This window comes from Phallusia mammillata, chromosome 4 (assembly GCF_965637545.1).
Source record: "Phallusia mammillata chromosome 4, kaPhaMamm4.hap1.1, whole genome shotgun sequence".
Taxonomy (NCBI): Eukaryota; Metazoa; Chordata; class Ascidiacea; order Phlebobranchia; family Ascidiidae; genus Phallusia; species Phallusia mammillata.
In genome coordinates this window covers 22,035,485-22,059,625 of record NC_137255.1, presented here as the reverse complement: position 1 = coordinate 22,059,625, position 24,141 = coordinate 22,035,485, and the positions used below count along the sequence as shown (strand labels likewise).

Sequence of the window (24,141 nt, the reverse complement as noted above, 5' to 3'; positions counted from 1 at the left end):
CGCCTGCGGACCCCCAACACAGTTTACCGGAAGTCTTTCTATGTGTTTTGTTTCTTGCATTATACGTTATTATACATTTTTAGGCAGCATTTTCACCAACCTTCACAGTCCTTAAATTTAGATGATGTTCCGTGCTGCAGAAGTCAACGCAACACAGAGATAATTTTTCTAGTCTATGCAAAACTTGAAACAAAGCACTATAAATTCCATTGTTTATATGTGTTGTGATGTCACAATGGAGATAACAATCACAAAAAAGTAATTTTTCCCATTGCAAAGGTTTGATACACAGTCTGCACTCATATACAGGATTGCAAAAACAGTTCGAAAACTTACAAATATTTGACTATTGGTTAATGGTACTAATGATGGTTGCCTCCACGGACCCCTTGGGGGTCCGCGAACCCCAGGTTGGGAACCACTGGTCTAAATGGTGCTTATCATAAATGCAATCACTTTTTTCAAAGTAGGCTACCAATAACCGCACTGCACAGTTTCAATCAGACAATTTAAAAAATTAAAACAACATTATGTTTATTTTTAACCAAAAATATTTGTGGAAATGTGATTTTCTGACCAAGAAATATCAACAAAAATTCTTATATTTCAACAAATAAAAAATCCAGTCGCCACATCACCAATTACCACGCTTGGGTAGATTGGTTATCGGCACAATCAATCAGCATTCTTTGTTTTTGGCGTGTCGAAGTCGTTCCAGTTAAAGTCATTTGACTCTTGTAACCGTTGGTGTGCAGAGGTAGATGGACAACTTGACAGCAAGGTAAATTGATGTTTGACGTTTTTCTTTTTACTTTGTATTATTGTATTATTGTATTACTAGATTTTGAATAAAGTACCAATGTGGTAAACTTCACTTTAACGTTAAGTTAAATTGGAATTTTAGTTCTCTAATCAAGATATTTATCCTGTACTTAAAGACAAAACATTATAAACATAACAAGCTATAGAATAGTGCTTTCTTCCAAATCAAATTAATTATCCAATTATAAACAAATGAGTATTATTACTTTGTACACGATTTAAATTGTGTAATTTCCTGTATAACGCTAATTTATAGGCCCTAAAACCTATAAAGCTATTTGCAAATATTAAGTAACGCAGCCAAGACAATGTTTTTAAGCAATAACAAACCAAAGTCTAAAACTTTGCAACTGTAATCAGCAACCTTAACTGAATGTGCCAGTTGCAACAAACCCTCTTAGGGCATTGTGACGTCACACACGCAGGCGTGTTTTCCAAATCAGGGCTGGTATTTGGAAATTGCCATGTGTGTGTGTTTTGAGACAATTGTCTTAGCTTTGTTCCTACCTTTGCTACAAAAGTTTGATTTGGATCTTTTTCCACAGATTCCCAAAATCAACCTAACATCATCCAAACCGCATCGAGCTATCTTCATCAGCGCTTCGGATCTTCAATATAATTTATCTTTGTATGTAAACATAGGAGTCTGTCGTGGGTTAACCGGGTTTGCAGAATTGTTAGGCCTAACTTAGGTTAACTGGCGCTAGGGTGAGTGACCTATTCTTTGTCCGCGAATGACCCGTTGAGGAAGTCCTCTGCGGTCAAAGAAAGGCCCAAGTTGGTAGGAGTGCTACTATTGTCAGCTAGTTGGCGCTAGGGCTAGAAACTAGAGTAGCACTCATTAACTAGGGTTAGGTTTAGCTAACATAGGTGGGGTACGTTTGGGATTCGCGCGCCACATAGGGCTTAGATTAGATCGAACTTTAGCTATAAGGTGTGGCGCGTTGCTAAATGGCTTTAGCTAAATTAAGGTGCGCATAGAAACACGGCCTGGGCATGGCCTCCGCCGCATTGCACCGGCCGCGGTGCAGGCAGGGCCAAGTTCGGACACCGTTATTCCCAATGATAGCTCAGGCCCGTGAGCCGGAGGGGACCGACTTTGCATATAGCCCGAAAAGCCCTGTGAACCACCCTGATAGGGCGCAAACTGTTGCTAAATTTTCCAGCCCTGAGGTTGCGTAAAACATATGGGTCCTTGCGGGGGGACTCTGAGGGCAAAGGACAATGACACGTCGTTGTTGAGTTATACGCCTTAAACGTTCCTTTTAAACAAACGGTTGCGCCTATGCTAACTGTAAAATTAGGGATTTGTGTTTTCGGGTTTTGACCAGCTTGTTTTATCCATTCTTGTACATCCTGCTCAAAGTTTTCTTGTCTAAGAGGCTGCGAATTGAATGCCAAACATGTGATGTAATTTCCCCTGGTTATTCGTCATATAATTATAATGATAAATTATAACTGTAATATTTCGCCGATTAGAAAGCCCCATTTTCCCATTTTGCTGGTCAAACCCTTTCTATTTTCTTAGTGGATTTAGGCTAACTTAATTACTATTAATTTCAATTCTGTATTCCTGCTTGACCCGACCATCTAGCCATAATGGGGCGCTTCTGGATGGTTGTAAAACACGACAGACTCACTTTCTACTTTACTAGGCTAATTTGCGGCGGTTGTATGGAGGGCAGTTAGTTGCAGGCAAGCTTGTGTGGTGTGTTTTTTCGTCGGGCGTGCAGGGACGATGGCGGTTCCAACGTTTTTTTCAGGAACTTTGCTCACAGCCGATTCATGCTGGAGATGAACGACTTTTGTTTTGATTGCAATTTAAAGCAAAAATTATAACTCTTTCTAACCAATTATCGAAATTGTAACAGATTTTTCTGTCGTTTTCCCTCTTTTATCAACAAAAACTGTGTGCGGAGTCAACTTTTTCTATCCTTTCATTTCTTTTTAAGTAGACCAGCTCTTGGGGGGGTGTTGTGCCTTTTACATCAGTCGACAGGTTCTTTGTGTGATGTTGTGTTTTGTTGCGTTTTGTGTCGCTTGCGTCGCTCGCTCTAACCGCGAACCGCCATCGTTAGTTATTATAATGCAAAAAGTTTAGTTGTGACAGATTGTAGGGTTTGCTGTTTTTGCTATCCAAGTCACCTAAATTTAAATTGTAAGTATGTTGTTGTTTGTCTTCGTTGTTGCTGCATGTAAAGTGAAACTTGTTTTTGTCTTTCAGGTTTGCATCAATATCGGAATTGGTTTAAAATGTTACAATAGGTTTTTGTCAAATTATACAAATGCAACGGATTATTTTTAAATAACCATGTAACGCACCATGGAGGTTTGCAAGGTATTGTAAATTTTGCATCAACTAACAGTGCAATCTTTTACAGGTTTAAACTTTTTACATTTGTTTTCCAGATTTGTTTTAATAGATTTCTTAACAATCTGTTTTGTTTTTTAGGTTTTAGGACTGTTTCAAAAGACTTCTTAACAACTTCTTTGGTTTTTCAGGTTTTAGGACTGCAACTTGTTTTGTTTTTAACACTTCGTTTTGTTTTTCAGGTTTTAGGACTCATTTTTAACAACTTTTTTTTAGGTTTTAGGGCTGTTGTAAAGAATTTCTAAACAACTTGTTTTGTTTTTCAGGTCTTGGGACTGTTTTAAAAGACTTCTTAACAACTTCTTTGGTTTTTCAGGTTTTAGGACTGTAACTTGTTTTGTTTTTAACACTTTGTTTTGTTTTACAGGTTTTAGGACTCATTTTTAACGACTTTTTTTTAGGTTTTAGGGCTGTTTCAAAGAATTTCTAAACAAGAATTTCTAACTTGTTTTGTTTTTCGGGTTTTAGGACTGTTTTAAAAGACTTCTTATAACAACTTGTTTTGTTTTTCAGGTTTTAGAACTCATTCTTAACAACTTGTTTTTTTAGGTTTAAGGGTTGTTTTAAAGAATTTCTAAACAAGAATTTCTAACTTGCTTTGTTTTTCGGGTTTTAGGACTGTTTTAACAGATTTCTTAACAACTGATTTTGTTTTTCGGGTTTTAGAACTGTTGATAATAATTTCATAACAACTTGTTTTGTTTTTCAGGTTTTAGGAGTGTTTTCTTTAAGTTGTAGCTGTACAGCTGTGGGTAATAGTTACAGCGTAATGATGTTGCTTTTCAGGTTACAAAACTTTTATTTTTGTGTTACAGATTTTGAAGATTTGACTTTAGAATATTAGGGTTTTTGTTTCCTCAGGTTTTATTGAGATTTTACTTCTTGCTGCTGCAAAAAAAAGTACAGAAAACAAACAAGACAACAAACGGTATGTCCCCTGTTTAACAGTCTCTATACCATTGCATGCAACCTGTAAATTTATGATCAATGCTTAACATTCGATGTTTAAATTTGTTTTCAGATGCAGGGACGAAATGACGCCACCCGTCGGCGCAGGTGCATCAACCCTCAACCGACAACGTCAATTTGCCAACCCTGATAATTATAAGGTAAGCCAAGTTAAGTAAAATCCACCCTTAATCGAAAACCCCAATTTTCAATATTCGCCTCATTTAAAATGAAAGGCCGTTTTTCAAATGCATGGTCTTATTTGTTAAATAATTTATTGTGACCATGTTTTCTATTTTCCAGACGCCATACACTTTTGTGATGTCGCAACACAAGGGACAGCGTTCAGTTTGCGAACTTCCTCCCGCATTTCTCCTGATGACGTCATTCGAACGCGTCAATACCAATTCGTCATCATCTTCATGGAATGTGCATCTCATACGTCACACGGGTGTCGCTATAACCTGTGACTTCATTTTACGACTTGAGTCGGTTGTGGGTCTGTTTTATCACATCTGCCTTCCATGACAAACCAACGTAACTATTTCTAAAGAAACAAATATCTACAACTGATGATTCTGACTATTTCACTGAGCAGCGCGCGTTATTCTGGTCTGTACATACGCAAACGTATGAATACCAACACTGCAGCATGTGTTGCCTTGCGCATTCGGACATTCCTTTATCTGTTGGAGGAACAGCGCGACGGGTGAACTATATCGCAATATTTTCATAATTTTATTTTGTGTGAAACAATTGATTACCATCGGATATGTGTTTTATCGCTGTCACTAACATATATGTTGTTTTATCTTTTTTTCCATCCAGCAAGGATCCAAATGTCCAATTTTATTGTAACAAGCTTCTAGTTTTATGCTTTAAAATGTTTCAACCAGTTTATGATGTTGTTTGGAAACAATTGCTGGTAAAAACTGTCATTATTTTCACAATCATATTCTTTCATACGCCAGCAGGGTTTTCGACATTACATTTTTTGTATATCCTAAGATTTTAAATGTCATGTTTGAGTTTGTAAATGTGAAGCTAATGTTTAAACTTTAAATATGATGTTGGTTATATAAGTACCTAAATTCTCTCTCAACTCTTTGCATGATTTTACCTTTCGAGCCTTACAGTGTTAATGGAATTTGAAACTTAAATCGTTAACTGATATTAACGATTGGTGCAACGTAAATGTAAAGCTAATTTTCCACCCGTTTTATAGCGACTACAGTTTTCAGTGTATGTCATATATCCGTTATGACGTGGTTATGTTGGGTCAACTTTCAATCTAGATCGTATAACAATTTTACAACCCCTATTGATACTTTTTTCGCTTCTCAACAGTAATGTAAAAGAATCACTAAAGTTTAGTGTACAATAATAATCGTGTGATGTTATCTCTGTGCTTATGTCTGCAGCAAAAAAACGGATTTTCTGTGGTTCATTTTTATTATCTGTTTCGGATGGTGTTTTTGTGCACCACGGTACTATGTATCAATGTGACGCCTTGACGATTAAGCTACCACAAACTAACTGAATAGAACACCTTGGAGGAGTCATTTATTATAGCGTTTTTTTCTTCTTCATGCACAACATCCACAGACTTGTTGTATAAGAATTAACATACAAGGTGTTGCAACGTTGTAGGCTTTAACTGAAGTGTTGTTTTAAGTTGCCATAAACGCCTTCCCCTCTCGGTTATTCCCTCTATTTTATTTTAACATTAAAATGTATTATATTTTTTACTGTGTGCAAATTCGCAGTGTGACGAACGCTGTCGGTTGTTGTGGAATAATGAATACATCGGTCAATCTGTTTCAATTTGTGATGCTGTGACAGACGAGCCGATGTTGGTTCCGCTTACTTACGACGATATGTAACAAACCGCGTGAAGATGAGTTCCAAAAAAAGAGTGAAAGAGTTGTTTCCGCGTTAATTTGGAAGTGGACGAGCATTTTTTCACGGGGTTCGAATCCAGGACGCTCCCGCGGACGAATCCCTATCAAAGTTTATTATGTCTGTATGAGGGTCAGGCGCCGGGCCATTCGGCCAAGTTCTTCCGCACAAGCATATATTTGAGAACCGTGGTTTCCAGATTGGGCAGCAGCGTCACCTTGCGGGTGTTATTTAATCACATACAGGGATGGTGCATGCTGTCTACTAACAATAACATCAAACCAGATGTTGATAAATAATGTTAGATATTAGTTTAATGCGAGTTTTTGGAAGAGACGCTGTTATTAATCACCCCACTGTTATAGTGAACGGTGCAGGAAAGAGGTTAAGAAACCGACATAAGGAATATTAGTTGCAGAGAACCCCAAAGTGAAACAAACATTTGACAACTTCGTAACAAAAGAACTCTTCCGGTAGGAAATATTTAGCTTAAAAATGGCATAAAAAAAATGAAAAACGCGGTTGTATCGTGACCACCAAATAGCAGTGTTGGTTAACGAGTCTTGTTATTTGAGTTCATATTCACTGGGTTAAGTCTCATTTTTCAGTCCCACAAATTCTTTAATTACTCACAGTCTTCAAAATATGGTATTTTAAAAACGATGATTGCCATTGAGGAATCTTTAACTCGGCAACAGATCAGGCCTGTCTAAATCAAACCTCGATAATCGCGTGATAATCTTTTGTGCAGAACTAAGCACATCACTCAAACGTTTGCATCCAAAAGAGAACAAACTATTCGCAATAATTAAAAACTAAACATATAGCACTTTGTACACATCAAATTCAATCAAACATGTTTTTAAAAACTTAGTGCGAAAAACAGTTGTAGAATGAGAAACAAAGAAATTTCTATGGGGTTTAAACATGCGTTCAAGTTATCCGCGGTTGTCTGTCTGTTAGTTAACGAACACAATCTACTCGAAATCTGACAACAACCAACTGAGGAAACAAAAGAGCGACTATATCTGGATTGATGTTTGGTCAACAACGAAGCATAGGGAAGGAAAAAGTGCAACGCTTCACCTCTGAAAGGAAACTGAATTATCTTCAAACTTACCAGTTGAGTATGAATTATACTTCTCTTTGTAATCTAAAAGATATACTAGCAAAAAATATAAAAAAGGTTTTCTTGTGTTTTAGATGAAAAAAAAAACGGTTTAATAACGATTATAGCCATAGGTTTTTTTTCAAAAATCGGGTCAAAATTTTGTCTCTCCGATTCCGGTTTAAACCGGTTTGGGGGTTCGGTAGGAGGCAGAAACCGGTCTAAACCAGTTTAAAACTGGAATATTCCGGCAGAAAGCCACCCAAACCGGATTTTCCCTGAATTTTTTGGCCCCGAAAACCGAGATAACGGAAAAGCTATATATATAGCCTTAGGGTTTTTTCAAAAATCGGGTGAAAATTTTGTCTCTCCGATTCCGGTTTAAACCGGTTTGGGGGTTCGGTAGGAGGCAGAAACCGGTCTAAACCAGTTTGAAACTGGAATATTCCGGCAAAAAGCCACCTAAAACCGGATTTTTCATGAATTTTTTGGCCCCGAAAACCGAGAAAACGGAAAGGCTATAGCCTCAGGTTTTTTTCAAAAATCGGGTCAAAATTTTGTCTCCCCGATTCCGGTTTAAACCGGTTTGGAGATTCGGTAGGTGGCAGAAACCGGTCTAAACCAGTTTGAAACTGGAATATTCCGGCAAAAAGCCACCCAAAACCGGAATTTTCTTGAATTTTTTAACTCCCGAAAACCGAAAAAACGGAAAGGCTATAAACTTAGGTTTTTTTCAAAAATCGGGTGAAAATTTTGTCTCTCCGATTCCGGTTCAAACCGGGTTGGAGGTTCGGTAGGAGGCAGAAACCGGTCTAAACCAGTTTGAAACTGGAATATTCCGGCAAAACGCCACCTAAAACCGGATTTTTCTTGAATTTTTTGGCCCCGAAAACCGAGAAAACGGAAAGGCCATAGCCTCAGGGTTTTTTCAAAAATCGGGTCAAAATTTTGTCTCCCCGATTCCGGTTTAAACCGGTTTGGAGATTCGGTAGGAGGCAGAAACCGGTCTAAACCAGTTTGAAACTGGAATATTCCGGCAAAAAGCCACCCAAAACCGGAATTTTCTTGAATTTTTTAACTCCCGAAAACCGAAAAAACGGAAAGGCTATAAACTTAGGTTTTTTTCAAAAATCGGGTGAAAATTTTGTCTCTCCGATTCCGGTTCAAACCGGGTTGGAGGTTCGGTAGGAGGCAGAAACCGGTCTAAACCAGTTTGAAACTGGAATATTCCGGCAAAACGCCACCTAAAACCGGATTTTTCTTGAATTTTTTGGCCCCGAAAACCGAAAAAACGGAAAGGCTTATAGCTTTAGGTTTTTTTTCAAAAATCGGGTGAAAATTTTGTCTCCCCGATTCCGGTTTAAACCGGTTATGAGATTCGGTAGGTGGCAGAAACCGGTCTAAACCAGTTTGAAACTGGAATATTCCGGCAAAAAGCCACCTAAAACCGGATTTTTCTTGAATTTTTTGGCCCCGAAAACCGAAAAAACGGAAAGGCTTATAGCTTTAGGTTTTTTTTCAAAAATCGGGTCAAAATTTTGTCTCTCCGATTCCGGTTTATACCGGTTTGGAGGTTCGGTATGAGGCAGAAACCGGTCTAAACCAGTTTAAAACTGGAATATTCCGGCAAAAAGCCACCTAAAACCGGATTTTTCTTGAATTTTTTGGCCCCGAAAACCGAGAAATCGGAAAAGCTATATATATAGCCTCAGGGTTTTTTCAAAAATCGGGTGAAAATTTTGTCTCTCCGATTCCGGTTTAAACCGGTTTGGAGGTTCGGTAGGAGGCAGAAACCGGTCTAAACCAGTTTAAAACTGGAATATTCCGGCAAAAAGCCACCTAAAACCGGATTTTTCTTGAATTTTTTGGCCCCGAAAACCGAGAAAACGGAAAAGCTATATATATAGCCTCAGGGTTTTTTCAAAAATCGGGTGAAAATTTTGTCTCTCCGATTCCGGTTTAAACCGGTTTGGAGGTTCGGTAGGAGGCAGAAACCGGTCTAAACCAGTTTGAAACTGGAATATTCCGGCAAAAAGCCACCTAAAACCGGATTTTTCTTGAATTTTTTGGCCGTGAAAACCGAAAAAACGGAAAGGCTTATAGCTTTAGGTTTTTTTTCAAAAATCGGGTCAAAATTTTGTCTCTCCGATTCCGGTTTAAACCGGTTTGGAGGTTCGGTATGAGGCAGAAACCGGTCTAAACCAGTTTGAAACTGGAATATTCCGGCAAAAAGCCACCTAAAACCGGATTTTTCTTGAATTTTTTGGCCCCGAAAACCGAGAAAACGGAAAAGCTATATATATAGCGTTAGGTTTTTTTCAAAAATCGGGTCAAAATTTTGTCTCCCCGATTCCGGTTTAAACCGGTTTGGAGATTCGGTAGGAGGCAGAAACCGGTCTAAACCAGTTTGAAACTGGAATATTCCGGCAAAAAGTCACCTTAAACCGGATTTTTCTTGAATTTTTTGGCCCCGAAAACCGAGATAACGGAAAATCGGGTCAAAATTTTGTCTCCCCGATTCCGGTTTAAACCGGTTTGGAGATTCGGTAGGTGGCAGAAACCGGTCTAAACCAGTTTCAAACTGGAATATTCCGGCAAAAAGCCACCTAAAACCGGATTTTTCTTGAATTTTTAAACCCCTGAAAACCGAAAAAACGGAAAAGCTATAGCCTTAGGGTTTTTTCAAAAATCGGGTGAAAATTTTGTCTCTCCGATTCCGGTTTAAACCGGTTTGGAGGTTCGGTAGGAGGCAGAAACCGGTCTAAACCAGTTTGAAACTGGAATATTCCGGCAAAAAGTCACCTTAAACCGGATTTATCTTGAATTTTTTGGCCCCGAAAACCGAGATAACGGAAAGGCTATAGCCTTAGGGTTTTTTCAAAAATCGGGTGAAAATTTTGTCTCTCCGATTCCGGTTTAAACCGGTTTGGAGGTTCGGTAGGAGGCAGAAACCGGTCTAAACCAGTTTGAAACTGGAATATTCCGGCAAAAAGCCACCTTAAACCGGATTTTTCTTGAATTTTTTAACCCCGAAAACCAAAAAAATCGGGTCAAAATTTTGTCTCTCCGATTCCGGTTTAAACCGGTTTGGAGGTTCGGTAGGAGGCAGAAACCGGTCTAAACCAGTTTGAAACTGGAATATTCCGGCAAAAAGCCACCTAAAACCGGATTTTTCTTGAATTTTTTGGCCCCGAAAACCGAGAAAACGGAAAAGCTATAGCCTTAGGGTTTTTTCAAAAATCGGGTCAAAATTTTGTCTCTCCGATTCCGGTTTAAACCGGTTTGGAGGTTCGGTAGGAGGCAGAAACCGGTCTAAACCAGTTTGAAACTGGAATATTCCGGCAAAAAGCCACCTAAAACCGGATTTTTCTTGAATTTTTTAACTCCCGAAAACCGAAAAAACGGAAAGGCTATAAACTTAGGGTTTTTTCAAAAATCGGGTCAAAATTTTGTCTCTCCGATTCCGGTTTAAACCGGTTTGGAGGTTCGGTAGGAGGGAGAAACCGGTCTAAACCAGTTTAAAACTGGAATATTCCGGCAGAAAGCCACCCAAACCGGATTTTTCTTGAATTTTTTGGCCCCGAAAACCGCGAAAACGGAAAAGGTATATATATAGAGTTAGGGTTTTTTCAAAAATCGGGTGAAAATTTTGTCTCCCCGATTCCGGTTTAAACCGGTTTGGAGATTCGGTAGGAGGCAGAAACCGGTCTAAACCAGTTTGAAACTGGAATATTCCGGCAAAAAGCCACCTAAAACCGGATTTTTCTTGAATTTTTTGGCCCCGAAAACCGAGAAAACGGAAAGGCTATAGCCTCAGGTTTTTTTCAAAAATCGGGTCAAAATTTTGTCTCCCCGATTCCGGTTTAAACCGGTTTGGAGATTCGGTAGGTGGCAGAAACCGGTCTAAACCAGTTTGAAACTGGAATATTCCGGCAAAAAGCCACCCAAAACCGGAATTTTCTTGAATTTTTTAACTCCCGAAAACCGAAAAAACGGAAAGGCTATAAACTTAGGTTTTTTTCAAAAATCGGGTCAAAATTTTGTCTCTCCGATTCCGGTTCAAACCGGGTTGGAGGTTCGGTAGGAGGCAGAAACCGGTCTAAACCAGTTTGAAACTGGAATATTCCGGCAAAAAGCCACCTTAAACCGGATTTTTCTTGAATTTTTTAACCCCGAAAACCAAAAAAATCGGGTGAAAATTTTGTCTCTCCGATTCCGGTTTAAACCGGTTTGGAGGTTCGGTAGGAGGCAGAAACCGGTCTAAACCAGTTTGAAACTGGAATATTCCGGCAAAAAGCCACCTAAAACCGGATTTTTCTTGAATTTTTTGGCCCCGAAAACCGAGAAAACGGAAAAGCTATAGCCTTAGGGTTTTTTCAAAAATCGGGTGAAAATTTTGTCTCTCCGATTCCGGTTTAAACCGGTTTGGTAGTTCGGTAGGAGGCAGAAACCGGTCTAAACCAGTTTGAAACTGGAATATTCCGGCAAAAAGCCACCTTAAACCGGATTTTTCTTGAATTTTTTAACTCCCGAAAACCGAAAAAACGGAAAGGCTATAAACTTAGGGTTTTTTCAAAAATCGGGTGAAAATTTTGTCTCTCCGATTCCGGTTTAAACCGGTTTGGAGGTTCGGTAGGAGGGAGAAACCGGTCTAAACCAGTTTAAAACTGGAATATTCCGGCAGAAAGCCACCCAAACCGGATTTTTCTTGAATTTTTTGGCCCCGAAAACCGAGAAAACGGAAAAGGTATATATATAGAGTTAGGGTTTTTTCAAAAATCGGGTGAAAATTTTGTCTCCCCGATTCCGGTTTAAACCGGTTTGGAGATTCGGTAGGAGGCAGAAACCGGTCTAAACCAGTTTGAAACTGGAATATTCCGGCAAAAAGCCACCTAAAACCGGATTTTTCATGAATTTTTTGGCCCCGAAAACCGAGAAAACGGAAAGGCTATAGCCTCAGGTTTTTTTCAAAAATCGGGTGAAAATTTTGTCTCCCCGATTCCGGTTTAAACCGGTTTGGAGATTCGGTAGGTGGCAGAAACCGGTCTAAACCAGTTTGAAACTGGAATATTCCGGCAAAAAGCCACCCAAAACCGGAATTTTCTTGAATTTTTTAACTCCCGAAAACCGAAAAAACGGAAAGGCTATAAACTTAGGTTTTTTTCAAAAATCGGGTGAAAATTTTGTCTCTCCGATTCCGGTTCAAACCGGGTTGGAGGTTCGGTAGGAGGCAGAAACCGGTCTAAACCAGTTTGAAACTGGAATATTCCGGCAAAACGCCACCTAAAACCGGATTTTTCTTGAATTTTTTGGCCCCGAAAACCGAGAAAACGGAAAGGCCATAGCCTCAGGGTTTTTTCAAAAATCGGGTCAAAATTTTGTCTCCCCGATTCCGGTTTAAACCGGTTTGGAGATTCGGTAGGAGGCAGAAACCGGTCTAAACCAGTTTGAAACTGGAATATTCCGGCAAAAAGCCACCTAAAACCGGATTTTTCTTGAATTTTTTGGCCCCGAAAACCGAAAAAACGGAAAGGCTTATAGCTTTAGGTTTTTTTTCAAAAATCGGGTGAAAATTTTGTCTCCCCGATTCCGGTTTAAACCGGTTATGAGATTCGGTAGGTGGCAGAAACCGGTCTAAACCAGTTTGAAACTGGAATATTCCGGCAAAAAGCCACCTAAAACCGGATTTTTCTTGAATTTTTTGGCCCCGAAAACCGAAAAAACGGAAAGGCTTATAGCTTTAGGTTTTTTTTCAAAAATCGGGTCAAAATTTTGTCTCTCCGATTCCGGTTTATACCGGTTTGGAGGTTCGGTATGAGGCAGAAACCGGTCTAAACCAGTTTAAAACTGGAATATTCCGGCAAAAAGCCACCTAAAACCGGATTTTTCTTGAATTTTTTGGCCCCGAAAACCGAGAAAACGGAAAAGCTATATATATAGCCTCAGGGTTTTTTCAAAAATCGGGTGAAAATTTTGTCTCTCCGATTCCGGTTTAAACCGGTTTGGAGGTTCGGTAGGAGGCAGAAACCGGTCTAAACCAGTTTAAAACTGGAATATTCCGGCAAAAAGCCACCTAAAACCGGATTTTTCTTGAATTTTTTGGCCCCGAAAACCGAGAAAACGGAAAAGCTATATATATAGCCTCAGGGTTTTTTCAAAAATCGGGTGAAAATTTTGTCTCTCCGATTCCGGTTTAAACCGGTTTGGAGGTTCGGTAGGAGGCAGAAACCGGTCTAAACCAGTTTGAAACTGGAATATTCCGGCAAAAAGCCACCTAAAACCGGATTTTTCTTGAATTTTTTGGCCCCGAAAACCGAAAAAACGGAAAGGCTTATAGCTTTAGGTTTTTTTTCAAAAATCGGGTCAAAATTTTGTCTCTCCGATTCCGGTTTAAACCGGTTTGGAGGTTCGGTATGAGGCAGAAACCGGTCTAAACCAGTTTGAAACTGGAATATTCCGGCAAAAAGCCACCTAAAACCGGATTTTTCTTGAATTTTTTGGCCCCGAAAACCGAGAAAACGGAAAAGCTATATATATAGCGTTAGGTTTTTTTCAAAAATCGGGTCAAAATTTTGTCTCCGCGATTCCGGTTTAAACCGGTTTGGAGATTCGGTAGGAGGCAGAAACCGGTCTAAACCAGTTTGAAACTGGAATATTCCGGCAAAAAGTCACCTTAAACCGGATTTTTCTTGAATTTTTTGGCCCCGAAAACCGAGATAACGGAAAATCGGGTCAAAATTTTGTCTCCCCGATTCCGGTTTAAACCGGTTTGGAGATTCGGTAGGTGGCAGAAACCGGTCTAAACCAGTTTCAAACTGGAATATTCCGGCAAAAAGCCACCTAAAACCGGATTTTTCTTGAATTTTTAAACCCCTGAAAACCGAAAAAACGGAAAAGCTATAGCCTTAGGGTTTTTTCAAAAATCGGGTGAAAATTTTGTCTCTCCGATTCCGGTTTAAACCGGTTTGGAGGTTCGGTAGGAGGCAGAAACCGGTCTAAACCAGTTTGAAACTGGAATATTCCGGCAAAAAGTCACCTTAAACCGGATTTATCTTGAATTTTTTGGCCCCGAAAACCGAGATAACGGAAAGGCTATAGCCTTAGGGTTTTTTCAAAAATCGGGTGAAAATTTTGTCTCTCCGATTCCGGTTTAAACCGGTTTGGAGGTTCGGTAGGAGGCAGAAACCGGTCTAAACCAGTTTGAAACTGGAATATTCCGGCAAAAAGCCACCTTAAACCGGATTTTTCTTGAATTTTTTAACCCCGAAAACCAAAAAAATCGGGTCAAAATTTTGTCTCTCCGATTCCGGTTTAAACCGGTTTGGAGGTTCGGTAGGAGGCAGAAACCGGTCTAAACCAGTTTGAAACTGGAATATTCCGGCAAAAAGCCACCTAAAACCGGATTTTTCTTGAATTTTTTGGCCCCGAAAACCGAGAAAACGGAAAAGCTATAGCCTTAGGGTTTTTTCAAAAATCGGGTCAAAATTTTGTCTCTCCGATTCCGGTTTAAACCGGTTTGGAGGTTCGGTAGGAGGCAGAAACCGGTCTAAACCAGTTTGAAACTGGAATATTCCGGCAAAAAGCCACCTAAAACCGGATTTTTCTTGAATTTTTTAACTCCCGAAAACCGAAAAAACGGAAAGGCTATAAACTTAGGGTTTTTTCAAAAATCGGGTCAAAATTTTGTCTCTCCGATTCCGGTTTAAACCGGTTTGGAGGTTCGGTAGGAGGGAGAAACCGGTCTAAACCAGTTTAAAACTGGAATATTCCGGCAGAAAGCCACCCAAACCGGATTTTTCTTGAATTTTTTGGCCCCGAAAACCGAGAAAACGGAAAAGGTATATATATAGAGTTAGGGTTTTTTCAAAAATCGGGTGAAAATTTTGTCTCCCCGATTCCGGTTTAAACCGGTTTGGAGATTCGGTAGGAGGCAGAAACCGGTCTAAACCAGTTTGAAACTGGAATATTCCGGCAAAAAGCCACCTAAAACCGGATTTTTCTTGAGTTTTTTGGCCCCGAAAACCGAGAAAACGGAAAGGCTATAGCCTCAGGTTTTTTTCAAAAATCGGGTCAAAATTTTGTCTCCCCGATTCCGGTTTAAACCGGTTTGGAGATTCGGTAGGTGGCAGAAACCGGTCTAAACCAGTTTGAAACTGGAATATTCCGGCAAAAAGCCACCCAAAACCGGAATTTTCTTGAATTTTTTAACTCCCGAAAACCGAAAAAACGGAAAGGCTATAAACTTAGGTTTTTTTCAAAAATCGGGTCAAAATTTTGTCTCTCCGATTCCGGTTCAAACCGGGTTGGAGGTTCGGTAGGAGGCAGAAACCGGTCTAAACCAGTTTGAAACTGGAATATTCCGGCAAAAAGCCACCTTAAACCGGATTTTTCTTGAATTTTTTAACCCCGAAAACCAAAAAAATCGGGTGAAAATTTTGTCTCTCCGATTCCGGTTTAAACCGGTTTGGAGGTTCGGTAGGAGGCAGAAACCGGTCTAAACCAGTTTGAAACTGGAATATTCCGGCAAAAAGCCACCTAAAACCGGATTTTTCTTGAATTTTTTGGCCCCGAAAACCGAGAAAACGGAAAAGCTATAGCCTTAGGGTTTTTTCAAAAATCGGGTGAAAATTTTGTCTCTCCGATTCCGGTTTAAACCGGTTTGGAGGTTCGGTAGGAGGCAGAAACCGGTCTAAACCAGTTTGAAACTGGAATATTCCGGCAAAAAGCCACCTTAAACCGGATTTTTCTTGAATTTTTTAACTCCCGAAAACCGAAAAAACGGAAAGGCTATAAACTTAGGTTTTTTTCAAAAATCGGGTGAAAATTTTGTCTCTCCGATTCCGGTTTAAACCGGTTTGGAGGTTCGGTAGGAGGCAGAAACCGGTCTAAACCAGTTTAAAACTGGAATATTCCGGCAGAAAGCCACCCAAACCGGATTTTTCTTGAATTTTTTGGCCCCGAAAACCGAGAAAACGGAAAAGGTATATATATAGAGTTAGGGTTTTTTCAAAAATCGGGTGAAAATTTTGTCTCCCCGATTCCGGTTTAAACCGGTTTGGAGATTCGGTAGGAGGCAGAAACCGGTCTAAACCAGTTTGAAACTGGAATATTCCGGCAAAAAGCCACCTAAAACCGGATTTTTCATGAATTTTTTGGCCCCGAAAACCGAGAAAACGGAAAGGCTATAGCCTCAGGTTTTTTTCAAAAATCGGGTGAAAATTTTGTCTCCCCGATTCCGGTTTAAACCGGTTTGGAGATTCGGTAGGTGGCAGAAACCGGTCTAAACCAGTTTGAAACTGGAATATTCCGGCAAAAAGCCACCCAAAACCGGAATTTTCTTGAATTTTTTAACTCCCGAAAACCGAAAAAACGGAAAGGCTATAAACTTAGGTTTTTTTCAAAAATCGGGTGAAAATTTTGTCTCTCCGATTCCGGTTCAAACCGGGTTGGAGGTTCGGTAGGAGGCAGAAACCGGTCTAAACCAGTTTGAAACTGGAATATTCCGGCAAAAAGCCACCTAAAACCGGATTTTTCTTGAATTTTTTGGCCCCGAAAACCGAGAAAACGGAAAGGCCATAGCCTCAGGGTTTTTTCAAAAATCGGGTCAAAATTTTGTCTCCCCGATTCCGGTTTAAACCGGTTTGGAGATTCGGTAGGAGGCAGAAACCGGTCTAAACCAGTTTGAAACTGGAATATTCCGGCAAAAAGCCACCTAAAACCGGATTTTTCTTGAATTTTTTGGCCCCGAAAACCGAAAAAACGGAAAGGCTTATAGCTTTAGGTTTTTTTTCAAAAATCGGGTGAAAATGTTGTCTCCCCGATTCCGGTTTAAACCGGTTATGAGATTCGGTAGGTGGCAGAAACCGGTCTAAACCAGTTTGAAACTGGAATATTCCGGCAAAAAGCCACCTAAAACCGGATTTTTCTTGAATTTTTTGGCCCCGAAAACCGAAAAAACGGAAAGGCTTATAGCTTTAGGTTTTTTTTCAAAAATCGGGTCAAAATTTTGTCTCTCCGATTCCGGTTTATACCGGTTTGGAGGTTCGGTATGAGGCAGAAACCGGTCTAAACCAGTTTGAAACTGGAATATTCCGGCAGAAAGCCACCCAAACCGGATTTTTCCTGAATTTTATGGCCCCGAAAACCGAGAAAACGGAAAAGCTATATATATAGCCATAGGTTTTTTTCAAAAATCGGGTCAAAATTTGGTCTCCCCGATTCCGGTTTAAACCGGTTTGGAGATTCGGTAGGAGGCAGAAACCGGTCTAAACCAGTTTGAAACTGGAATATTCCGGCAAAAAGCCACCTAAAACCGGATTTTTCTTGAATTTTTTAACCCCTGAAAACCGAAAAAACGGAAAGGCTATAGCCTTAGGGTTTTTTCAAAAATCGGGTGAAAATTTTGTCTCTCCGATTCCGGTTTAAACCGGTTTGGAGGTTCGGTAGGAGGCAGAAACCGGTCTAAACCAGTTTAAAACTGGAATATTCCGGCAAAAAGCCACCTAAAACCGGATTTTTCTTGAATTTTTTGGCCCCGAAAACCGAGAAAACGGAAAAGCTATATATATAGCCTCAGGGTTTTTTCAAAAATCGGGTCAAAATTTTGTCTCTCCGATTCCGGTTTAAACCGGTTTGGAGGTTCGGTAGGAGGCAGAAACCGGTCTAAACCAGTTTGAAACTGGAATATTCCGGCAAAAAGCCACCTAAAACCGGATTTTTCTTGAATTTTTTGGCCCCGAAAACCGAAAAAACGGAAAGGCTTATAGCTTTAGGTTTTTTTTCAAAAATCGGGTCAAAATTTTGTCTCTCCGATTCCGGTTTAAACCGGTTTGGAGGTTCGGTATGAGGCAGAAACCGGTCTAAACCAGTTTGAAACTGGAATATTCCGGCAAAAAGCCACCTAAAACCGGATTTTTCTTGAATTTTTTGGCCCCGAAAACCGAGAAAACGGAAAAGCTATATATATAGCGTTAGGTTTTTTTCAAAAATCGGGCCAAATTTTGTCTCCCCGATTCCGGTTTAAACCGGTTTGGAGATTCGGTAGGAGGCAGAAACCGGTCTAAACCAGTTTGAAACTGGAATATTCCGGCAAAAAGTCACCTTAAACCGGATTTTTCTTGAATTTTTTGGCCCCGAAAACCGAGATAACGGAAAGGCTATAGCCTTAGGGTTTTTTTCAAAAATCGGGTCAAAATTTTGTCTCCCCGATTCCGGTTTAAACCGGTTTGGAGATTCGGTAGGTGGCAGAAACCGGTCTAAACCAGTTTCAAACTGGAATATTCCGGCAGAAAGCCACCTAAAACCGGATTTTTCTTGAATTTTTAAACCCCTGAAAACCGAAAAAACGGAAAAGCTATAGCCTTAGGGTTTTTTCAAAAATCGGGTGAAAATTTTGTCTCTCCGATTCCGGTTTAAACCGGTTTGGAGGTTCGGTAGGAGGCAGAAACCGGTCTAAACCAGTTTGAAACTGGAATATTCCGGCAAAAAGCCACCTAAAACCGGATTTTTCTTGAATTTTTTGGCCCCGAAAACCGAGAAAACGGAAAAGCTATAGCCTTAGGGTTTTTTCAAAAATCGGGTGAAAATTTTGTCTCTCCGATTCCGGTTTAAACCGGTTTGGAGGTTCGGTAGGAGGCAGAAACCGGTCTAAACCAGTTTGAAACTGGAATATTCCGGCAAAAAGCCACCTTAAACCGGATTTTTCTTGAATTTTTTAACTCCCGAAAACCGAAAAAACGGAAAGGCTATAAACTTAGGGTTTTTTCAAAAATCGGGTGAAAATTTTGTCTCTCCGATTCCGGTTTAAACCGGTTTGGAGGTTCGGTAGGAGGGAGAAACCGGTCTAAACCAGTTTAAAACTGGAATATTCCGGCAGAAAGCCACCCAAACCGGATTTTTCTTGAATTTTTTGGCCCCGAAAACCGAGAAAACGGAAAAGGTATATATATAGAGTTAGGGTTTTTTCAAAAATCGGGTGAAAATTTTGTCTCCCCGATTCCGGTTTAAACCGGTTTGGAGATTCGGTAGGAGGCAGAAACCGGTCTAAACCAGTTTGAAACTGGAATATTCCGGCAAAAAGCCACCTAAAACCGGATTTTTCATGAATTTTTTGGCCCCGAAAACCGAGAAAACGGAAAGGCTATAGCCTCAGGTTTTTTTCAAAAATCGGGTCAAAATTTTGTCTCCCCGATTCCGGTTTAAACCGGTTTGGAGATTCGGTAGGTGGCAGAAACCGGTCTAAACCAGTTTGAAACTGGAATATTCCGGCAAAAAGCCACCCAAAACCGGAATTTTCTTGAATTTTTTAACTCCCGAAAACCGAAAAAACGGAAAGGCTATAAACTTAGGTTTTTTTCAAAAATCGGGTGAAAATTTTGTCTCTCCGATTCCGGTTCAAACCGGGTTGGAGGTTCGGTAGGAGGCAGAAACCGGTCTAAACCAGTTTGAAACTGGAATATTCCGGCAAAAAGCCACCTAAAACCGGATTTTTCTTGAATTTTTTGGCCCCGAAAACCGAGAAAACGGAAAGGCCATAGCCTCAGGGTTTTTTCAAAAATCGGGTCAAAATTTTGTCTCCCCGATTCCGGTTTAAACCGGTTTGGAGATTCGGTAGGAGGCAGAAACCGGTCTAAACCAGTTTGAAACTGGAATATTCCGGCAGAAAGCCACCTAAAACCGGATTTTTCTTGAATTTTTTGGCCCCGAAAACCGAAAAAACGGAAAGGCTTATAGCTTTAGGTTTTTTTTCAAAAATCGGGTGAAAATTTTGTCTCCCCGATTCCGGTTTAAACCGGTTATGAGATTCGGTAGGTGGCAGAAACCGGTCTAAACCAGTTTGAAACTGGAATATTCCGGCAAAAAGCCACCTAAAACCGGATTTTTCTTGAATTTTTTGGCCCCGAAAACCGAAAAAACGGAAAGGCTTATAGCTTTAGGTTTTTTTTCAAAAATCGGGTCAAAATTTTGTCTCTCCGATTCCGGTTTATACCGGTTTGGAGGTTCGGTATGAGGCAGAAACCGGTCTAAACCAGTTTGAAACTGGAATATTCCGGCAGAAAGCCACCCAAACCGGATTTTTCCTGAATTTTATGGCCCCGAAAACCGAGAAAACGGAAAAGCTATATATATAGCCTCAGGTTTTTTTCAAAAATCGGGTCAAAATTTTGTCTCTCCGATTCCGGTTTAAACCGGTTTGGAGGTTCGGTAGGAGGCAGAAACCGGTCTAAACCAGTTTGAAACTGGAATATTCCGGCAAAAAGCCACCTAAAACCGGATTTTTCTTGAATTTTTTAACCCCTGAAAACCGAAAAAACGGAAAGGCTTATAGCTTTAGGTTTTTTTTCAAAAATCGGGTCAAAATTTTGTCTCTCCGATTCCGGTTTAAACCGGTTTGGAGGTTCGGTATGAGGCAGAAACCGGTCTAAACCAGTTTGAAACTGGAATATTCCGGCAAAAAGCCACCTAAAACCGGATTTTTCTTGAATTTTTTGGCCCCGAAAACCGAGAAAACGGAAAAGCTATATATATAGCATTAGGTTTTTTTCAAAAATCGGGCCAAATTTTGTCTCCCCGATTCCGGTTTAAACCGGTTTGGAGATTCGGTAGGAGGCAGAAACCGGTCTAAACCAGTTTGAAACTGGAATATTCCGGCAAAAAGTCACCTTAAACCGGATTTTTCTTGAATTTTTTGGCCCCGAAAACCGAGATAACGGAAAGGCTATAGCCTTAGGGTTTTTTTCAAAAATCGGGTCAAAATTTTGTCTCCCCGATTCCGGTTTAAACCGGTTTGGAGATTCGGTAGGTGGCAGAAACCGGTCTAAACCAGTTTCAAACTGGAATATTCCGGCAGAAAGCCACCTAAAACCGGATTTTTCTTGAATTTTTAAACCCCTGAAAACCGAAAAAACGGAAAAGCTATAGCCTTAGGGTTTTTTCAAAAATCGGGTGAAAATTTTGTCTCTCCGATTCCGGTTTAAACCGGTTTGGAGGTTCGGTAGGAGGCAGAAACCGGTCTAAACCAGTTTGAAACTGGAATATTCCGGCAAAAAGCCACCTTAAACCGGATTTTTCTTGAATTTTTTAACCCCGAAAACCAAAAAAATCGGGTGAAAATTTTGTCTCTCCGATTCCGGTTTAAACCGGTTTGGAGGTTCGGTAGGAGGCAGAAACCGGTCTAAACCAGTTTGAAACTGGAATATTCCGGCAAAAAGTCACCTTAAACCGGATTTTTCTTGAATTTTTTGGCCCCGAAAACCGAGAAAACGGAAAGGCTATAGCCTTAGGGTTTTTTCAAAAATCGGGTGAAAATTTTGTCTCTCCGATTCCGGTTTAAACCGGTTTGGAGGTTCGGTAGGAGGCAGAAACCGGTCTAAACCAGTTTGAAACTGGAATATTCCGGCAAAAAGCCACCTTAAACCGGATTTTTCTTGAATTTTTTAACCCCGAAAACCAAAAAAATCGGGTGAAAATTTTGTCTCTCCGATTCCGGTTTAAACCGGTTTGGAGGTTCGGTAGGAGGCAGAAACCGGTCTAAACCAGTTTGAAACTGGAATATTCCGGCAAAAAGCCACCTAAAACCGGATTTTTCTTGAATTTTTTAACCCCTGAAAACCGAAAAAACGGAAAGGCTAAATCGGGTGAAAATTTTGTCTCCCCGATTCCGATTTAAACCGGTTTGGAGATTCGGTACATTAAATGCGGCACCTCGTGTTTTAGGCGCGGGCAGGTCTTCTTGGGTCTACGAAATTGGAAATTTCGTTTTTCTGATGAATAGTTTTTTACGTTTACGTTTAAAAATAAGGCATGCATATGAAACTTAAGCAATTAATGTAATTTTTTTAAATCAATGAAAGTAAGAGGATATACTGTACTTTTATTACCTTTTAGCAGAGTCGACAAAACAGGAGTGGTGCACCGGTGTGTGACTCCATTGCGTTGAAGCAATTAAAAACAAAATCAAAGTTTAAGCCTTATAGCATGTTTTTTAGGATACTAACATTTGTATGCAATGTTAAGTGGTAAACATGGCACACACCCCTTCAAATCTTGTTTATTTCTTAATTTCAACAGTAAGAAATGGAATTTTATAACACAAGCTGTGTTTTTAAAAAGTTAGCTTAATTTCTGAAAAATAAAACAAGTTTTTAAAAAACCTTCTTCATTTAAAATCAACCTGAATCCTGAAAAACACAAGTTGCTAAGAAATCTTCATTTCAAACAATCCTGAAACCTAAACAAACAAGTTTATTGACAAAAAAAATTCCTTTATTGAAAATAATCCTAGAACCTGAAAAATAAAACAAGTTGTAAATTATCCTGAAGAATTTTAAAGTGTGTTAAAAAATGCCTGAAAACCAAATAATAATATTTCAAAACCAATTTATGATGGAAATGATTTTTTTGCAAAATTTGAAACACTGAAAACCTAAAGAAAATCTTGAGTTGCATTGCATGATTTGACAAAAACCTAATGCAACATTTTACATCGAATTCCGGTATTGATTTAAAACAAAAACAAGCTGAAGGTACTTGAAACCTGCAATCTGTCACAACTAAACGTTTGCGTTTTAACGACGGCGATCGCGGTTGGAGCGAGCAAGGCAAAAAGCACAACATCACATAAGGACCTGCCAGGCTGATGTAAAAGGCACATAAAAGGCTTGTTGTCGAGTTGTTCACTTACTATCGCACACCAACGGTTCAACGAGTCAAATGACTTTGACAGAAAATACTTTGACACGCGAAAAACAAAGAATGCTGATTGATTGTGCCGATATGAAACGTACTCTAACTTGTTAATTGGTGATGTGGCGGCAGTAAAAAATTAAGGTATTGGGTTTTTATTAAATTGAAACATTGGCTCTTAAAAACAGAAATTCATTTGGAATGTCAGATTTGTTTGATTGCGTTTGCGGTAAAATAAAGTAAATTTAGCAAACTGCTTATGGGGCAAAAGTTTAATGATACTTAAACTTTATTTTTGCAAAGGGTTACTCTCATCTTATTCTGTAGAGTTGCTGGCAAAGTGCGTTTAAATCAAACTTAAAATTTCTTCGATTTTTAGAAAAACATCGATTTTTATTTTGCCAAGTGCAAGTCTTAACACCTACCTTATATCCAGGACAACGGACGAAATCATTAAAGTTTGTTTGGAAATGCTTTGCAATGGCAAGTTGTTTCGACACAAAAACGTGTAACATAGTTTACCACGAAAAGAAATCGGTGCCAAATGAAAGCAATTTGAAGTAAGCTTCAGCTTGATTATTTCACAAGAAACGGACACCTGATGCTGTCAACGGTAGTATGTGATTAAACAAACTAGGAAGGAACATGTTCTATAGAAATAGTTTTTTAGCCTTTTTCATACAGCGACCCATTTTAGCAACCAAATATAACTTACCACCCCCTTCAAAAATAAGTATTTTTCATAAAGTTTTAATCAAATAGTTGAACTGTTTTATTGCTTTTAGATGTTTTATAGTTTCGTTACTGCTGATAAACGTTTACTTTTTTGATTGCCGTTGCAACCTCCAGTAAAATAACAAACGGGAGTATCGACCCAAAGATTGAAAACCACTGCAATTTTTTTTAACAATCGGGTCAAAATGTTTTGCTTCCAATTCCAGTTTTAAACCGATTTTTGTCTTGCAAAATGGCGAACTGTTGCACTTATTTATTTTGAAGGTAAGAGCGCATACTGCTTCAACAACGTAGCCTATGTTTTAAAGCGTAACGTAGCCGAGTTGGTTTCTAAAAACCAAACGTACTTATCGAACGGTGTGTCGGTGAAGTATAATAGCACTTTTGGCGAATCTGTGTTTCAAACGATACGTCTGAACCATTGTATCTGCTACGTTTCTTGCATACGTGCTAGTCAGGCTGTGCCCGCTACCTTGCAGAAAGTAGTGTGAAAAATTATTTGTACTTACAAACTCCAAAACAAATAAAATCGTCTGTTTTTTTAATTTGTTTTAAGTAAAGTGTTTTATATAGA

At 39.5% G+C, this 24,141-nt stretch overlaps 1 long non-coding RNA gene across 1 annotated transcript; it reads left to right on the top strand.

Moving 5' to 3' along the window:
- Positions 1-3,885: 3,885 nt before the first annotated feature.
- Positions 3,886-5,965, top strand: LOC145225346 (uncharacterized). The gene is made up of 4 exons (XR_013859867.1): positions 3,886-3,979; positions 4,055-4,121; positions 4,215-4,302; positions 4,445-5,965. It is a non-coding gene; the product is annotated as an uncharacterized LOC145225346 (long non-coding RNA).
- The last annotated feature ends 18,176 nt before the right edge of the window (positions 5,966-24,141 follow it).